Here is a 17891-nt window from a genome sequence, read left to right as displayed (position 1 = left end):
AGGGGACTTGTCTACCTTGAGTCCCATTAGCCTGTCCAGCACTATGCCCCTAGTGATAGTGATTGTCTCGAGGTCCTCCCTTCCCACATTACTGTGACAGGCAATTTTTGGTTTTTGTGTCTTCCACTGTGAAGACCGAAGCAAAATAATTGTTTAAGGTCTCAGCCATTTCCACATTTCCCATTATTAAATCCCCCTTCTCATCTTCTAAGGAACCAACATTTACTTTAGTCACTCTTTTCCGTTTTGTATATCTGTAAAAGCTTTTACTATCTGTTTTTATGTTTTGCACAAGTTTACTTTCGTAATCTATCTTTCCTTTCTTTATTGCTTTCTTAGTCATTCTTTGCTGTTGTTTAAAATTTTCCCAATCTTCTAGTTTCCCACTAACCTTGGCCACCTTATACGCATTGGTTTTTAATTTGATACTCTTCTTTATTTCCTTGCTTATCCACGGCTGGTTATCCCTTCTCTTACCGCCCTTCTTTTTCACTGGAATATATTTTTGTTGAGCACTATGAAAGAGCTCCTCAAAAGTCCTCCACTGTTCCTCAATTGTGCCACCGTTTAGTCTGTGTTTCCAGTTTACTTTAGCCAACTCTGCCCTCATCCCACTGTAGTCCCCTTTGTTTAAGCATTGTACGCTCGTTTGAGACACTACTTCCTCACCCTCAATCTGTATTACAAATTCAACCATACTTTGATCACTCATTCCGAGAGAATCTTTTACTAGGAGATCGTTTATTTTTCCTGTCTCATTACACAGGACCAGATCTAAAATAGCTTGCTCCCTTGGAGGTTCTGTAACATACTGTCCTAAGAAACAATCCCGTATGCATTCTATGAATTCCTCCTCAAGGCTACCCTGTGCGATTTGATTTGACCAATCGATATGTAAGTTAAAATCCCCCATGATTACTGCCGTTCCTTTTTCACATGCCTCCATTGTTCCCTTGATTATTGCCCGCCCCACCGTGAAGTTATTATTTGGGGGCCTATAAACTACGCCCACCAGTGACTTTTTCCCCTTACTATCTCTAATCTCCACCCACAATGATTCAACATTTTGTTCATTAGAGCCAATATCATCTCTCACAACTGCCCTGATATCTTCCTTTATTAACAGAGCTACCCCACCTCCTTTCCCTTCTTGTCTATCTTTCCGAATTGTCAGATACCCCTGTATGTTTAATTCCCAGTCTTGGCCACCCTGCAACCACGTTTCTGTAATGCCCACCAAATCATACCCATTTGTAATGATTTGTGCCGTCAACTCATTTACTTTATTTCGAATGCTGCATGCGTTTAGGTAGAGTGTTTTAATACTAGTTTTTAAACCATGATTTTTAGTTTTGACCCCTCCTGCAGCCCCTTTATATTCATACATATTGTCCCTTCCTATCACCTTGTGGTTTACACTTACCCCAGTGCTACTCTGCTCTGTTGCCTCCTGCCTTTTGCATTCTTTCTTGGAGTCCTGTTCATCTGCGCTCTCACCCACTCTAACTAGCTCAGAGCCCTCTCCTGGGTTCTAAATATGCCTCGCATTGAGGCACCGAGCTTTCAGGCTTGCCTTTTTATTATACTTTGACCCTTTAGAATTTTGCTGTAAAGTGGCCCTTTTTGTTTTTTGCCTTGGGTTTCTCTGCCCTCCACTTTTACTCATCTCCTTTCTGTCTTTTGCTTTTGTCTCCTTTTTGTTTCCCTCTGTCTGCCTGCATTGGTTCCCATCCCCCTGCCATATTAGTTTAACCCCTCCCCAACAGCACTAGCAAACACTCCCCCGGACATTGGTTCCGGTCCTGCCCAGGTGCAGACCGTCCGGTTTGTACTGGTCCCACCTCCCCCAGAACCGGTTCCAATGCCCCAGGAATTTGAATCCCTCCCTGCTGTACCACTGCTCAAGCCACGTATTCATCTGAGCTGTCCTGTGATTCCTACTCTGACTAGCACGTGGCACTGGTAGCAATCCCGAGATTACTACTTTTGAGGTCCTACGTTTTAATTTAGCTCCGAGCTCCTTAAATTCGTCTCGTAGGACCTCATCCCTTTTTTTACCTGTATCATTGGTACCAATGTGCACCACGACAACTGGCTGTTCACCCTCCCTTTTCAGAATGTCCTGCACCCGCTCCGAGACATCCTTGACCCTTGCACCAGGGTGGCAAAATACCATCCTGGAGTCTCGGTTGCGGCCGCAGAAACGCCTATCTATTCCACTTACAATCGAATCCTCTATCACTATCGCTCTCCCACTCTTTTTCCTGTCCTCCTGTGCAGCAGAGCCAGCCACGGTGCCATGAACTTGGCTGTTGCTGCCCTCCCCTGATGAGTCATCCCCCTCAACAGTACTCAAAACGGTGTATCTGTTTTGCAGGGGGATGACCGCAGGGGACCCCTGCACTACCTTCCTTGCACTGCTCTTCCTAGCTGGCTGTGGACCCTTCACCTGTGGTAAGACCAACTCGCTACATGTGCTACTCACGTCATTCTCAGCATCGTGGATGCTCCAGAGTAAATCCACCCTCAGCTCCAATTCCGCAACGCAGACCGTCAGGAGCTGGAGGCGGATACACTTACCACACACATAGTCGTCAGGGACACCGGAAGTGAAAAAAGAAAAACTACTCACCAATCACCAGACAATCACTTACCCCCTTGGCTGTGACGTCACCTTTCTGTTTCTTTCTACTTCTTTTTTCTTTTTTGCCTTCCCCCTGTAGCTGCACTGGCATGCCTCTCGCCGAACTCGCGCTGCTCCCGGTCTCACTGGCCTTTTGTCGGCCTCTCTGATCCCCGGAACTCCCGCCTCTCGCCGAACTCGCGCTGCTCCCGGTCTCACTGGCCTTTTGTCGGCCTCTCTGATCCCCGGAACCCCCGCCTCTCGCCGAACTCGCGCTGCTCCTGGTCTCACTGGCCTTTTGTAGGCCTCTCTGATCCCCGGAACTCCCACCTCTCACCGAACTCGCGCTGCTCCCGGTCTCACTGGCCTTTTGTAGGCCTCTCTGATCCCCAGAGCTCCCGCCTCTCGCCGAACTCGCGCTGCTCCTGGTCTCACTGGCCTTTTGTAGGCCTCTCTGATCCCCAGAACTCCCGCCTCTCGCCGAGCTCGCGCTGCTCCTGGTCTCACTGGCCTTTTGTAGGCCTCTCTGATTCCCGGAACTCCCGCCTCTCGCCGAACTCGCGCTGCTCCTGGTCTCACTGGCCTTTTGTAGGCCTCTCTGATCCCCAGAACTCCCGCCTCTCGCCGAACTCGCGCTGCTCCTGGTCTCACTGGCCTTTTGTAGGCCTCTCTGATCCCCGGAACTCCCGCCTCTCGCCGAACTCGCGCTGCTCCTGGTCTCACTGGCCTTTTGTAGGCCTCTCTGATGCCCGGAACTCCCGCCTCTCGCTGAACTCGCGCTGCTCCTGGTCTCACTGGCCTTTTGTAGGCCTCTCTGATCCCCGGAACTCCCGCCTCTCGCCGAACTCGCGCTGCTCCTGGTCTCACTGGCCTTTTGTAGGCCTCTCCGATCCCCGGAACTCCTGCCTCTCGCCGAACTCCCTTGTTTAACAAGGGAGAAATGGATAGATCAAGTAATTACAGGCCAGTCAGCCTAACCTCGGTGGTAGGAAAATTATTGAAAAAGTCCTGAGGGACAGGATAAATCTTCATCTGAAAAGAACATAAATAAGAACATGAAAGGATGTAAAGAGCCGGGTGGATAAGGGGGAACCAGTGGATGTGGTGTATTTGGATTTCCAAAGGCATTCGATAAGGTGCCACATAAGAGGTTACTGCACAAACTAAAAGCTCACGGGATTGGAGGTAATATATTAGCATGAATAAAGGATTGGTTAACTATCAGAAACAGAGAGTCGGGATAAATAGGTAATTTTCCATTTGGCAAACAGTGACTAGTGGGGTGCCGCAGGGTTGGTGCTATTTTTATTTACGATCTATATTAATGACTTGGATGAAGGGACTGTGTAGCCAACTTTGCTGATGATACAAGGATGGGTGAGAAAGCAAATTGTGAGGAGGACACAAAAAAATCTGCAAAAGGATATAGACAGGCTAAGTGAGTGGGCAAAGATTTGGCAGATGGAGTATAATGTGGGAAAATGTGAGGTTATCCACTTTGGCAGAAATAATAGAAAAGCAAATTATAATTTAAATGGAGAAAAATTGCAAAGTGCTGCAGTACAGAGAGACCTGGGGGGTCCTTGTGCATGAAACACAACGTTAGTATGCAGATACAGCAGGTAATCAGGAAGGCAAATGAAATGTTAGCCTTTATTGCAAGGGGGATAGAGTATAAAAGCAGAGAAGTCCTGCTACAACTGTACAGGGTATTGCTGAGGCCACACCTGGAGTACTGCATACAGTTTTGGTCTCCGTATTTAAAGAAGGATATACTTACATTAGAGGCTGTCCATAGAAGGTTCATTAGGTTGATTCTGGATATGAGGGGGTTGACTTATGAGGATAGGTTGAGTAGGTTGGGCCTATATACATTGGAGTTCAGAAGAATGAGAGGTGATCTTATTGAAACTTATAAGATAATGAGGGGCTCAACAGGGTGGCTGCAGAGAGGATATTTCCACTCATAGTGGAGACCAAAACTAGGGGACATAGTCTTAGAATAAAGGGCCGCCCATTTAAAACTGAGAGGGTTGTAAATCTATAGAATTTTCTGCCCTATGGAGGCTGGGTCATTGAACATATTTAAGGCGGAGATAAACAGATTTTTGAGTGATAAGGGAATAAAGGGTTATGAGGAGCGGGCAGAAAAGTGGAGCTGAGTCCATGATCAAATCAGCCATGATCTTATTGAACGGCGGAACAGGCTCGTGGGGCCGAATGACCTACTCATGCTCCTATTTCTTATACAGGAGTAGACCATTTGGCCCCTCGAGCCTGCCCTCCCTTCAATAATGACTGATCTGATCCTGGCCTCAACTCCACTTCCCCACCCGTTCCCCATAACCCTTGACTCCCTCATCATTCCAAAATCTGTCTATCTCCATCTTAAATTTATTCAATGACTCAGCCTCCACAGCTCCCTAGGGTAGAGAATTCCAAAGCTTCACGGCCCTCAGAGAAGAAATTCCTCCTCGTTTCTGTGTTAAATGGGCGACCCCTTATTCTGAAACTATGCCCCCTGGTTCTAGATTCCCCCATGAGGGGAAACATTCTCTCTACATCTACCCTGTAAAACCCCCTCAAATGTATATGTTTCAATAAGATCCCTAAACTCCCATGAGTACAGGCCCCAACCTGTTCAACCTTTCTTCATGTAACAAACCCTTCATCTCAGGGGATTAATCAAGGACAGTCAGCGTGGATTTGTTAAGGGAAGGTCTGACTAACTTGATTGAATTTTTCGAGGAGGTAACTATTATGTATTAATGCTTGGGGGGGGTCACCAGACACCAGCGGGCGCCACGGGCGGAGGTCATCAGGCTGTACGCATGTGGCATGTGTGCTTGGTCACCTGTATATAAGCTATGTGTCTTTGTGAAGCTGGCACTCTTGGGCTGGAATAAAGATGGATCAGGTTGCACCTGAGTGAGTTTACAGTAACCAGACTCGAGTCATTACAATTGGCGACGAGGTAATTTAAGAACCTTCGCATGCACAATGGGCACTGTTGGAATCCTGGAGAGATTCGTGGAGGGCGGGGATTGGGCGGATTTTGTCGACTGCCTGGATCAGTATTTTGTGGCCAATGCCATGGAGGCAGAGGCCTTCGCAGTTAAGCGCAGGGCAGTTCTCCTCACCGTTTGTGGTCCAAAAATTTATGGCCTCACGAAGAATCTTCTCTTGCCTGTACATCTGTTGGAAAAAGGGTACAAGGAATTGTGTGCGTTGGTGGGTAACCATCTGAAGCCAAAAGAGGGGGTCATCATATCACGCTATTGCTTCTACACGCATGTTCGTGCTGAGGGCCAGGACGTGTCGAGATTTGTTGCCGACCTGCGACGTCTTTCTGAGCCGTGTAAGTTCGGGAACATGCTGGAAGGCATGCTGCGTGATGTCTTCGTGATAGGCATCAGCCATGATGTGATCCTCAGGAAGCTGTTGGCTGTAGAGACGCTGGATTTGAAAAAGGCCATCGCGACTGCCCAGGTATGCATGACGATGGATGATAATTTGGGGCAGATATCATCGACAAGTCGGAGTTCCACAGCAAGTACTGTTAACAAGATGGCGTCGTTTTCGGGCAGAGCTGCTTACGCGAAACCTGCCGCTGCTCAGAGCCCACCAACTGGTTCGAACCAGAATTCACCCTGTTGGCGTTGTGGGGGCAATCATCGGCCTCATAAATGTCAGTTTAGACAATACGCATGCAATGGATGTTCGAAAGTGGGGCATCTTCACAGGATGTGTCCACAATGGAGCAAGCGTGGTGCGGCTCACCACGTGGTTGATGAGGACCAGTTCAGTGATGGCCCAGATACGCAACCTGAGGAGGAAGTGAATGGACTGTATTCGTTCCTGAGCAAGAGCCAGCCGATAGTCGTTAATGTGAAGCTGAATGGCGTGCCTATATCAATGGAGCTGGACACGGGTGCGTGCCAGTTGATAATAAGCCAAAGGACATTCGACAAGCTGTGGGACACTAAGGCTGAGAAACCGAAGCTGAGTCCAGTCAATGCGTACTTACACTAAGGAACTCATACCAGTGTTCTGCAGTGCAGCAATCGAGGTAGTTCACGAGCTACCATTATGGATCGTCCCAGATAATGGTCCAACGCTGTTCGGCAGGAATTGGATCGAGAAAATCAAGCTAAACTGGAATGATGAGAAGATGTTGTCCTCAGTGGATGATACTTCGTGTGCTCAAGTATTGAAAAAGTTTCCTTCTTTGTTTGAACCGGGCATTGGCAATTTTATGGAAGCCAAGGTGCAGATTCACCTGCGCTCCAATGCAAGGCCTGTCTATCACAAAGCTCGGTCTCTTCCGTACATGATGAGGGAGAAGGTTGAAATTGAGCTTGCCAGACTCCAGTGTGAAGGGATCATATCACCGGTCGAGTTTAACGAGTGGGCTAGTCCCATTGTTCCTGTGTTGAAGAGTGATGGCACTGTCAGGATTTGTGGAGACTACAAGGTTATGATTAACTGATTTTCAAAACAAGATCAGTATTCGTTACCGAGGGTTGATGACCTGTTTGCCATGCTAGCTGGTGGAAAGTTGTTCACGAAACTGGATCTGACGTTGGTCTATATGACACAAGAGCTTGTCAACACTTAGAAGAAACTCGCCTGCATCAACACGAATAAAGGACTGTTCATCTACAACAGGTGAACTTTTGGGATTCGTTTGGCTGTAGCCATATTTCAGAGGAATATGAAGAGTTTACTGAAGTCCATTCCTAGAACTGTCATGTTTCAAGAGGACATTTTGCTCACAGGTCGCGACACTACTGAACATCTGAACAATGTTGAAGAAGTCCTACAGCACCTGGACAAAGTGGGACTCAGGCTGAAACGCTCAAAGTGTGTATTCATGGCACCTGAAGTCGAATTCCTCGGAAGGAAGATTGCTGCTGATGGCATCAGGCCCACTGATTCGAAAACGGAGGCCATCAAAAATGCACCCAGGCCTCAGAATGTGACGGAGCTGCGTTTGTTCCTTGGGCTACTCAACTACTTTGGTCATTTCTTATCCAGATTGAGGACTTTACTAGAGCCACTGCAAGAAAAGGTGACAACTGGGTCTGGGATGCATCTCAAGATAGAGCCTTTGAGAAAGCCAAGAATCTGCTATGTTCAAACAAGTTGCTTGCTCATTATGATCCATGTAAGCATCTTGTATTGGCCTGTGATGCTTCATCATATGGGGTTGGCTGCGTACTCCAACAAGCAAATGAATCGAGCAAGCTACAATCTGTTGCGTATGCTTCGAGGAGTGTGTCTAAAGTGGAAAGAGCTTACAGTATGGTAGAGAAAGAAGCTTTGGCCTGTGTGTATGGGGTTAAAAAAAAAATGCACCAGTACCTGTTTGCTCTTCGTTTTGAACTAGAAACGGATCACAAGCCATTCAGAAAACAAAGGTATTAATACCAATGCATTGTCCAGTATTCAAAGGTGGGCGCTGACATTGTCTGCCTATGATTACGTCATCCGTCATCCGTCATAGACCTGGTACTGAGAATTGTGCCGATGCACTGAGTCGTCTGCTCTTACCCACAACTGAGATGGAGACGTTTCAACCTGCAGATCTACTGTTTGTAATGGATGCTTTTGAGAGTCACTGCTCAACAAGTTAGAATCTGGACCAGCCATGGCCCTATTTTATCGGTTGTGAAACGGTGTGTACTCAGTGGTGATTGGTCTGTCACACCTATGGAGATGCGTGAGGAGACCAAACCTTACATTAAGTCAGACTGTTTACTGTGGGCTAATTGTGTAATCATGCCTAAGAAAGGTGAAGAAAAATTTGTACATGAACTTCATAGCGTGATCCTGGTATTGTCATGATGAAGTCCATTGCTAGGTCTCCTGTATGGTGACCTGGAATTGACTCTGATCTGAAATCATGCGTGCATCAGTGCAATATTTGCATGCAGCTAAGTAAAGTACCAGCAGAATCTCCACGAAGTCTTTGGTTGTGGCCATCCAAACCATGGTCGAGGATCCACATTGATTTTGCGGGCCCGTTCCTTGGAAAGATGTTTTTTGTCGTAGTGGATACATATTCTAAGTGGATAGAGTGTGTTATGTCATCCAGCAAGTCAACAGCTAGCATTGAGAGCCTTCGTATCATGTTTGCTACTCATGGTTTGCCTGACATTGTTGTGAGTGACAACGGATCTTGCTTCACAAGTCTTGAGTTCCAGGAGTTCATGAAACTCAATGGCATCAGACATGTGAGATCAGCTCCATTCAAGCCTGCTTCTAATGGTCAAGCAGAGCATGCCATTCAAACGATCAAGCAAAGTATGAAACGTGTAACTCAGGGTTCACTGCAGAGATGGTTGTCATGTATATTGCTCAGATAAAGGTCAAGACCTCATACGCTTACTGGGGTTCCTCCTGCTGAACTACTTATGAAGAGAAATCTCAAGACCAGGCTTTCTCTTGTCCATCCTGATTTGAATGATCGTGTTGAAAACAAACGTCAAAGTCAGCAATGGCGTCACCCGTGACATCTCTGTCAACGATCGTTTATGTACTGAACCATGGTCAAGGTCCAAAATGGATCGCCGGCATTGTTACAGCCAAGGAGGGTAACAGAGTGTTTATTATTGTACTCAAGAATGGGCAAACATGCAGGAAACACCTTGTCCAGGTTAAACTGCGGCACACGGATGAACTGGATCCGAGTGAGGAAGATGCAGTCTGTGACCGACCAACCAGTCTCTGACGTGATCATGACCACTCCCATCAGATCGGCTACTCAGCCCTCAGTATTAATGGAGTCAATGCTTGCCCAGAGCCAAAGTTGAACTGAGACGATCAACTCGTGAGAGGAAAGGCCCAGACCATCTTAATTTGTAAAAAGACTGTTGTTAAGATTTTAAAAGGGGGATGTTGTTATGTATTAATGCGTGGGACTCACCAGACACCAGAGGGCGCCATGGTCGGAGGTCATCGGGCTGTACGCATGTGGCATGTGTGCTTGGTCACCTGTATAGAAGCTGTGCATCTTTGTCAAGCTGGCACTCTTGGACTGGAGTAAAGATGGATCAGGTTGCACCTGAGTGAGTTTACAGTAACTAGACTCTTAAGTCATTACAGTAACAAGGAGGGTCGATGAGAGTAGTGCATATGAAGTAGTGTATATGGATTTTAGCAAAGCTTTTGATAAGGTCCCACATGGCAGACTGCTCACGAAAGTAATAGCCCATCGGATCCAGGGTAAAATGGCAAGTTGGATCCAAGATTGGCTCAGAGGCAGGAAACAAAGGGTAATGGTCATTGGGTGTTTTTATGACTGGAAGGCTGTATCCAGTGGAGTTCCGCAGGACTCAGTGCTGGGTCCCTTGCTTTTTGTGGTATATATCAATGGCTTGGGGCTAGATCCTCCACTTTTTTTGCATGCTTAACGCCCATTAAATGCCCATTTTGCCATTGAAATTACGTATAATGCCCAGATATCGCCCATTATGGCACAAAATTGAAACTGAAGGGCTTTTTTAGGAGATTTATCGGCGAGCGTTATTTTCCCAATGTGATTAACGCCAGGAAAAAATATTACCGCCCGCCCACTTTTTGGGGGTGGAATCAGCAGAACGGGCGAAATAAACGCCCATAATATCGCCCAGCGTTACTTTCCGCACGAAATTAACGCGGGATTCAATATGAACGCCAGCCCACTGTTTTTTGTCATGAAGAGCATAATTTACCCAAACTAGCGACCATGGAGATCGCCCATTGTCAATTTCACTGCCTCGCACACATATCGCCCACAATATCACTCACTCAAAAAACCGCCCACAAGAAGTGAAACTAACCGGGACAAACGCCAGTGGTGTGGCTGCCATTTGTTAAATCCCACTCTTACATGAAGAGCTGATAGCTGAACGATTTGCCTGAAAGAGCGCTGATGTGAGCGACAACGCTGACACACTGCTGTGTGTGTGTAGCTCAGACATCAATGGTGCCCATCACCTTGGTGCCAGTTAAAGTTTACGTTGATTGATGTTAAGTTGTATTTAACTCTTTCATGGTAAGGAATCACCAGTGTGTAATGGTCCAGCTATCTGAGACAATGAGCAACAAGGTTATGTTCAATAACAAAAGTTTAATACCAACATTGGTCTGAGATCATAAGTAGCACAGCCAATAACACCCAACCCCCGCCTACACCCCACTTTTCCCACCATTGACATAAAACACATGTTCAACATGTCCACCAACACAGAATACAAAGGCAAAGCAGGAGGGTGGTCCGCAGCCCCTATACATTGCAACAAAACGCATACACCCAGAAGGAGATATAACACAGCCATCACCTACGCACATACACCTCACTTTCCTTCCCCCTCTCCTTCTCCCCACCTCTACCCCTTCTCCTTCTCGCTCCATGTCACCTGGCCGAGGAGCACCTCAGGCAGTGCCTCATTGTGGGGGATGAAGGCAGATACGGTCGTTGCACGGTTAAGGGAGTGGGGGGGGGTGCCGAGGGGGAAACATTCTCTGATGCAGAAGCAGGATCTTGGTCCTTGCTCTCATCTGTCGTTCGCAGTAGTGGTGCGGAACCTAGGGGTGGATTGCCACGCTCGGGGACCACTGGGAAGCCTGTGGCAGCAGTGTTCCTGGCTATCGCATCCAGGGCCTCTGCCATGCGTGGAATGTACTCGGTCATGGTGGCCAGCTGTCGGGATATGCTCCCCAATGCTTGTGGGGACAAATGGGGTGCCCTGTGGCGAGGTGCTTGGGGCCAGTACCTCCAGAGTGGAGGCGGGAATGACCGGAAGACCACTAGATGGCCTTGGGGTGGAATGGCTTCTGGAGCGTGGCGATGCAGGTTCTTCGAAGTCTGCACTCTCATCCGTCGAGAACAGACCGAGCGGATTGACGGACGACAATCAGAGCTCCTCAGCATCAGATGGCCAACTCCTGCCCCACGCCCCCACGGCCATGCCTGGGGCTGCGCTGCTGACTGAGCTGCAAAACACAAATGAGGTTATTAGAGGAGAAGGGGGTGCTAGGGTGACAAGATGAGTCCAGCGCTACACTCAGCATATGCACGACAAAAGCATCATCACTCTCAAAATCATCGCAGACATCACATTTCATGACCACCAAACATTTGCATTCCAATGATTTTCATTAGGCCATCATTATTTCTATGACACTTATTAGTCGGGAAATTGTGTTGGGGAAATTGATGGGATTGAAGGCCGATAAATCCCCAGGGCCTGATGGACTGCATCCCAGAGTACTTAAGGAGGTGGCCTTGGAAATAGCAGATGCATTGACAGTCATTTTCCAACATTCCATTGACTCTGGATCAGTTCCTATGGAGTGGAGGGTAGCCAATGTAGCCCCACTTTTTAAAAAAGGAGGGAGAGAGATAACAGGGAATTATAGACCGGTCAGCCTGACATCAGTAGTGGGTAAAATGATGGAATCAATTATTAAGGATGTCATAGCAGTGCATTTGGAAACAGGTGATATGATAGGTCCAAGTCAGCATGGATTTGTGAAAGGGAAATCATGCTTGACAAATCTTCTGGAATTTTTTGAGGATGTTTCCAGTAGAGTGGACAAGGGAGAACCAGTTGACGTGGTATATTTGGACTTTCAGAAGGCTTTCGACAAGGTCCCACACAAGAGATTAATGTGCAAAGTTAAAGCACATGGGATTGAGGGTAGTGTGTTGACATGGATTGAGAACTGGTTGTCAGACAGGAAGCAAAGAGTAGGAGTAAATGGGTACTTTTCAGAATGGCAGGCAGTGACTAGTGGGGTACCGCAAGGTTCTGTGCTGGGGCCCCAGCTGTTTACATTGTACATTAATGATTTAGACGAGGGGATTAAATGTAGTATCTCCAAATTTGCGGATGACACTAAGTTGGGTGGCAGTGTGTGCTGCGAGGTGGATGCTATGAGGCTGCAGAGTGACTTGGATAGGTTAGGTGAGTGGGCAAATGAATGGCAGATGAAGTATAATGTGGATAAATGTGAGGTTATCCACTTTGGTGGTAAAAACAGAGAGACAGACTATTATCTGAATGGTGACAGATTAGGAAAAGGGAAGGTGCAACGAGACCTGGGTGTCATGGCACATCAGTCATTGAAGGTTGGCATGCAGGTACAGCAGGCGGTTAAGAAAGCAAATTGCATGTTGGCCTTCATAGCGAGGGGATTTGAGTACAGGGGCAGGGAGGTGTTGCTACAGTTGTACAGGGCCTTGGTGAGGCCACACCTGAAGTATTGTGCACAGTTTTGGTCTCCTAACTTGAGGAAGGACATTCTTGCTATTGAGGGAGTGCAGCGAAGATTCACCAGACTGATTCCCGGGATGGCGGGACTGACATATCAAGAAAGACTGGATCAACTGGGCTTGTATTCACTGGAGTTCAAAAGAATGAGAGGGGACCTCATAGAAACGTTTAAAATTCTGACGGGTTTAGACAGGTTAGATGCAGGAAGAATGTTTCCAATGTTGGGGAAGTCCAGAACCAGGGGTCACAGTCTAAGGATAAGGGGTAAGCCATTTAGGACCGAGATGAGGAGAAACTTCTTCACCCAGAGAGTGGTGAACCTGTGGAATTCTCTACCACAGAAAGTAGTTGAGGCCAATTCACTAAATATATTCAAAAGGGAGTTAGATGAAGTCCTTACTACTCGGGGGATCAAGGGGTATGGTGAAAAAGCAGGAAGGGGGTACTGAAGTTTCATGTTCAGCCATGAACTCATTGAATGGCGGTGCAGGCTAGAAGGGCTGAATGGCCTGCTCCTGCACCTATTTTCTATGTTTCTATGTTTCTAAATCATCGATCATATATGATTGTTCGGATATGAGTTTGTGTGGCATCTATTGACTTTACTCACGTGGCATCACTTCAGGGTCTGCAGATGCATCCGTGGTTGTCCGGGGGTGCTTCCCCACGAGTGCGAGCACTCACTCCTTCATCTCTGTAATGTCGCTGGGGACTGGTGGCCCCCCCACCCGTTCGCCTCTGCACGGACCTTATCGTCGATAGCTTCTTCTGTAAAAGGTGACAGGACGACATGGCATTAGATCATTGCATGCTTTCATTGCTAGGTACTGTTACAGACACTGATACAACACATAACCGACAGATGTAATCATGATTATTATCATTCTTTACCTAAAGACGTGCAGCGTGACCGCAGGCTTTGAGTAAAACATTCCCGGTAAAAGTGCAAGACCTCACATCTGCTGATAGTCACTCATGACTGTTCCAAATCAATTTATATAAATACATAAGTAAATGTAAATCAATGTAATACTTGCTCTTGCGGATCCCACAAGATTGTTCCATCATTTGCGGCATTGGTTGCCCTCACGCACCTCGTTGGTCGCCGGCGAGAGCACCTCTGCTATCTCGGTCCATATCCTCTGGTAGGCTTTGGGGTGGTCTTCCCACGCCCTCCCTGTGTCAAATCACGCCAGCGTAACTCGACCTCCTGCAGGAGGGAGGCATTTGCCTCGTCACAGAATCTCCAATGTGCTCCTCTCCCACGTAACTGCTCTCTCCAGCGTCAGTCTCCACAGTGTGCTGTGATGCCTCCTCCTCTCTCCATTATAGGGCAAATTCGGTCAAATATGTGGCTGGTAACAGCTAATTTTTGTTTGCCTACTTGCGGTGAAACTCTAAAGTCTCCCTCCTTCCTCCCAAAGAAGCCACACCACCCAGCCACGCCTTCAGTCTCTCTGAGTTCCCTCTCTCTCTCTGTCTCCTCTTCTGCGCATGTCATGGTGACCCTTGACCTCCAGTTTTGCGGGAATCGAGCGTTGCCATGCCGTTGCTAAGGATGGCCACACTTTACGGCAGAAGGTCAAAAAAAGTTAACGCTACCGCGCATTTGATATCGCTCGCCATAACATCCATTTTCAAAAATGTAAACTAAGTATTTTGAGAATGGGCGAGAAGCCAGCGATCTGAAAACTCTTTTATTGTGTTCCTAACACAGATGAGGCTGCACACAGGGAGGTTAAAGTAACAGTGACCTCAGTCTTTAATAAGACACTCCAGAGTAAGAACAGGCCTTAGGGGCCGGCTTATATACAGTGTTCCCAAGGGATGCTGGGATCCCTTGGGATTTCAGGGGATGAGCTCCCTGTTGGCGAAACATGGGAGTGCATGCTTTACACATACACAACATCACTCCCCCCGCGTCCCCAAAGTCAAAGTGATAACTATTTACAAGGTGAGGCAGTCGGGAGCCTTTCTTTCCCTGGCGGACCGCTTCGGTACAAATGTCTGTTCTGGTGTGTTGGCTGTACCCACGCTGGACAAGCGTGTTGTTGGCCGTGCAGGGCTGCAAGGTGAGCCTGGCCTTGCTGGGCTGATGAGCGTGTTGGGTTCGATTTCCCGGTCCGGTGTGGTGTTGTTGATCCTTTGGGTGTGTGTTGTGGGCTCGAAAAAGGTGGGTTGTTCAGGGCAGTCTGTGAACCGCAGCCTCGTTTGGTCCAGGTGCTTTCTGCAAATTTGTCCATTGTCTAGTCTGACTACAAACACCCTATTCCCTTCGTTAGTTATCACCATGCCCGCGATCCACTTGGGACCATGTCCATAGTTTAGCACTTACACAGGGTCATTCAGATCAATTTCCCATGACACAGGCGCGACCTTCGTTTACATTTTGTTGCTGCTGCCTGCTCTCTACCTGATCATGCAGGTTGGGGTGAACCAGCGACAGTCTGGTTTTAAGTGTCCTTTTCATGAGTAGCTCAGCTGAGGGCACCCCTGTGAGTGAGTGGGGTCTCGTGCGGTAGCTGAGCAGTACTCGGGTCAGGCGGGTTTGGCATGAGCCTTCTGTGACTCAGTTAAGGCTCTGTTTGATTTTTTGTACTGCCCGCTCTGCCTGCCCATTGGAGGCTGGTTTAAATGGGGCCGAGGTGACATGTTTGATCCCATTGCGGGTCATGAATTCTTTAAATTCGGCACTGGTGAAACATGGCCCGTTGTCACTGACCAGTATGTCAGACAGGCCGTGGGTGGTAAACAAGGCCCTCAGGCTTTCTATGATGGCGGTGGTGGTGCTTCCCGACATTATTTCACATTCAATCCATTTTGAAAAAGCATCCACCACCACCACCAGGAACATTTTACCGAGTAACGGGCCCGCATAGTCAACATGGATCCTCGACCATGGTCTGGAGGGCCAGGACCACAAACTTAGTGGTGCCTCTCTGGGCGCGTTGCTCAACTGAGCACACACGCTGCATTGCCGTACACAGGACTCTAAGTCAGAGTCGATACTGGGCCACCACACGTGGGATCTGGCTATCGCTTTCATCATTACTATACCCGGGTGTGTGCTGTGGAGATCCGAGATGAACGTCTCCCTGCCCTTTTTTGGTAGCACTACGCGGTTATTCCACAACAGGCAGTCTGCCTGAATGGACAGCTCGTCCGTTTGCCGCTGGAACGGCTTGATTGGCTCTTGCATTTCAACAGGGATGCTGGCCCAGCTCCCATGCAATACACAGTTTTTTACTAGGGACACCAGAGATCTTGGCTGGTCCAAGTCCTAATCTGGCGGGCCGTGACAGGCGATTTATCATTTTCAAACGCTTCCATGATCATCAACAAGTCTGCGGGCTGCGCCACCATCAACAAGTTTGCAGGCTGCGCCATTTCCACCCCCGTGGTGGGCAATGGTAGCCGACTGAGAGCATTCGCACAGTTCTTGGTGCCTGGCCTGTGGCGGATGGTATAGTTATACGCTGATAGCGCGTGTGCCCACCTTTATATGCGGGCTGAGGCATTAGTATTTATCCCCTTGTTTTCAGCGAATAGGGATGTGAGGGGCTTGTGATCGGTTTCCAGCTCTAATTTGAGGCCAAACAGGTACTGATGCTTTTTCTTCACCCCGAACACACATGCTAATGCCTCTTTCTCAATCATGCTGTAGGCCCTCTTGGCCTTCGACAAGCTCCTGGAAGCATAGGCGACAGGTTGCAACTTCCCCGTAACATTAGCTTGTTGTAATATACACCCGATTCCGTACGACGACGCGTCACATGCTAGCACAAGTCTTTTACACGGGTTATACAGTACAAACAGCTTGTTGGAGCATAAAATGTTTCTGGCTTTCTCAAAAGCAATTACTTGGTTTTTTTCCCTATACCCAGTTCTCACCTTTGCGCAATAATACATGTAGGGGCTCTAATAGGGTGATTCACCCCGGTAGGAAGTTACCAAAATAGTTGAGGATTCCCAGGAACGACCACAGCTCCGTGACATTCAGTTGCCTGGGCACGTTCCTGATAGCCTCTGTCTTGGCGCCTGTGGGCCGAATGCCGTCCGCTGCGATCTTTCTCCCCAAAAACTCAACTTCTGTTGCCATGAAGACGCATTTCCACCTCTTCAGCCGCAGCCCTACGCGATCCAGTCACTGGAGGACCTCCTCCAGGTTTGTTAGGTGCTCGGCGGTGTCCCGACCCATGACCAATATGTCGTCTTGAAAGACCACCGTGTGTGGTACCGACTTGAGTAAGCTCTCCATGTTTTTCTGGAAGATCGCTGCAGCCGACCGAATTCCAAATGGGCATCAGTTGTAGATGAACACTCCCTTGTGCGTGTTGATGCAGGTGAGGCCCTTCAAAGACTCCTCCAGCTCCTGCGCCATGTAGGCCGAAGTCAGGTCAAGCTTGGTGAACGTCTTGCCTCCTGCCAGCGTCGCAAATAGGTCGTCTGCCTTAGGTAGCGGGTATTGGTCCTGTAGCGAGAAACGATTAATAGTTACTTTATAATCGCAGCAAATCCTGACCGTGCCATTACTTTTGAGTACTGGAACAATCGGGCTGGCCCACTCACTGAATTCCACTGGGGAGATGATGCCCTCACATTGCAGCCTGTCCAGCTCGATTTCCACTCCCTCCCTCATCATGTGAGGTACCGCTCGTGCCTCATGGTGAATGGGTCGTGCCTCTGGGATCAAGTGGATCCGCACCTTCGCCCCGGAAACGTTTCCAATGCCTGGCTCAAAAAGGGAAGGAAATTTGTTGAGAACCTGGGTACACGAGGCCTTATCGACATGTGATAGCGCTCGGATGTCATCCCAGTTCCAGCGGAATTTGCCCAGCCAGCTCCTTCCAAGCAGTGTGGGGCCATCACATAGGACAATCCAGAGTGGCAGTTCGTGCACCATGCCCTCGTTGGTGACCTTGACCATGGCGCTGCCCAGGACTGAGATAAGCTCTTTGGTGTACGTTATCAGTTTCGAGTGGATGGGGCTTAGGGCTGGTCTGAAT

General features: G+C 48.2%; 1 protein-coding gene and 1 long non-coding RNA gene across 2 annotated transcripts in view; one reads left to right on the top strand and one right to left on the bottom strand.

Annotated features, from left to right (window-relative positions):
• Positions 1–17891, top strand: part of LOC139263234 (ufm1-specific protease 2-like) — a 237647-nt gene that overhangs the window by 209663 nt on the left and 10093 nt on the right. The gene's annotated exons all lie outside the window — the stretch shown is intronic.
• Positions 10847–17891, bottom strand: part of LOC139263264 (uncharacterized) — a 78254-nt gene continuing 71209 nt past the window's right edge. Inside the window, exons 2-3 of the long non-coding RNA XR_011593079.1 lie at positions 13496–13653; positions 10847–11602 (exon numbers count right to left, since the gene is read on the bottom strand). This is a non-coding gene — a long non-coding RNA (uncharacterized lncRNA). The remainder of the gene's footprint in view (positions 11603–13495; positions 13654–17891) is intronic.

This window comes from Pristiophorus japonicus, chromosome 1 (assembly GCF_044704955.1).
Source record: "Pristiophorus japonicus isolate sPriJap1 chromosome 1, sPriJap1.hap1, whole genome shotgun sequence".
Lineage (NCBI taxonomy): Eukaryota > Metazoa > Chordata > Chondrichthyes > Pristiophoridae > Pristiophorus > Pristiophorus japonicus.
The sequence above is the reverse complement of the archived record's forward strand: the minus strand, read 5'-3'. Positions and strand labels throughout refer to the sequence as shown.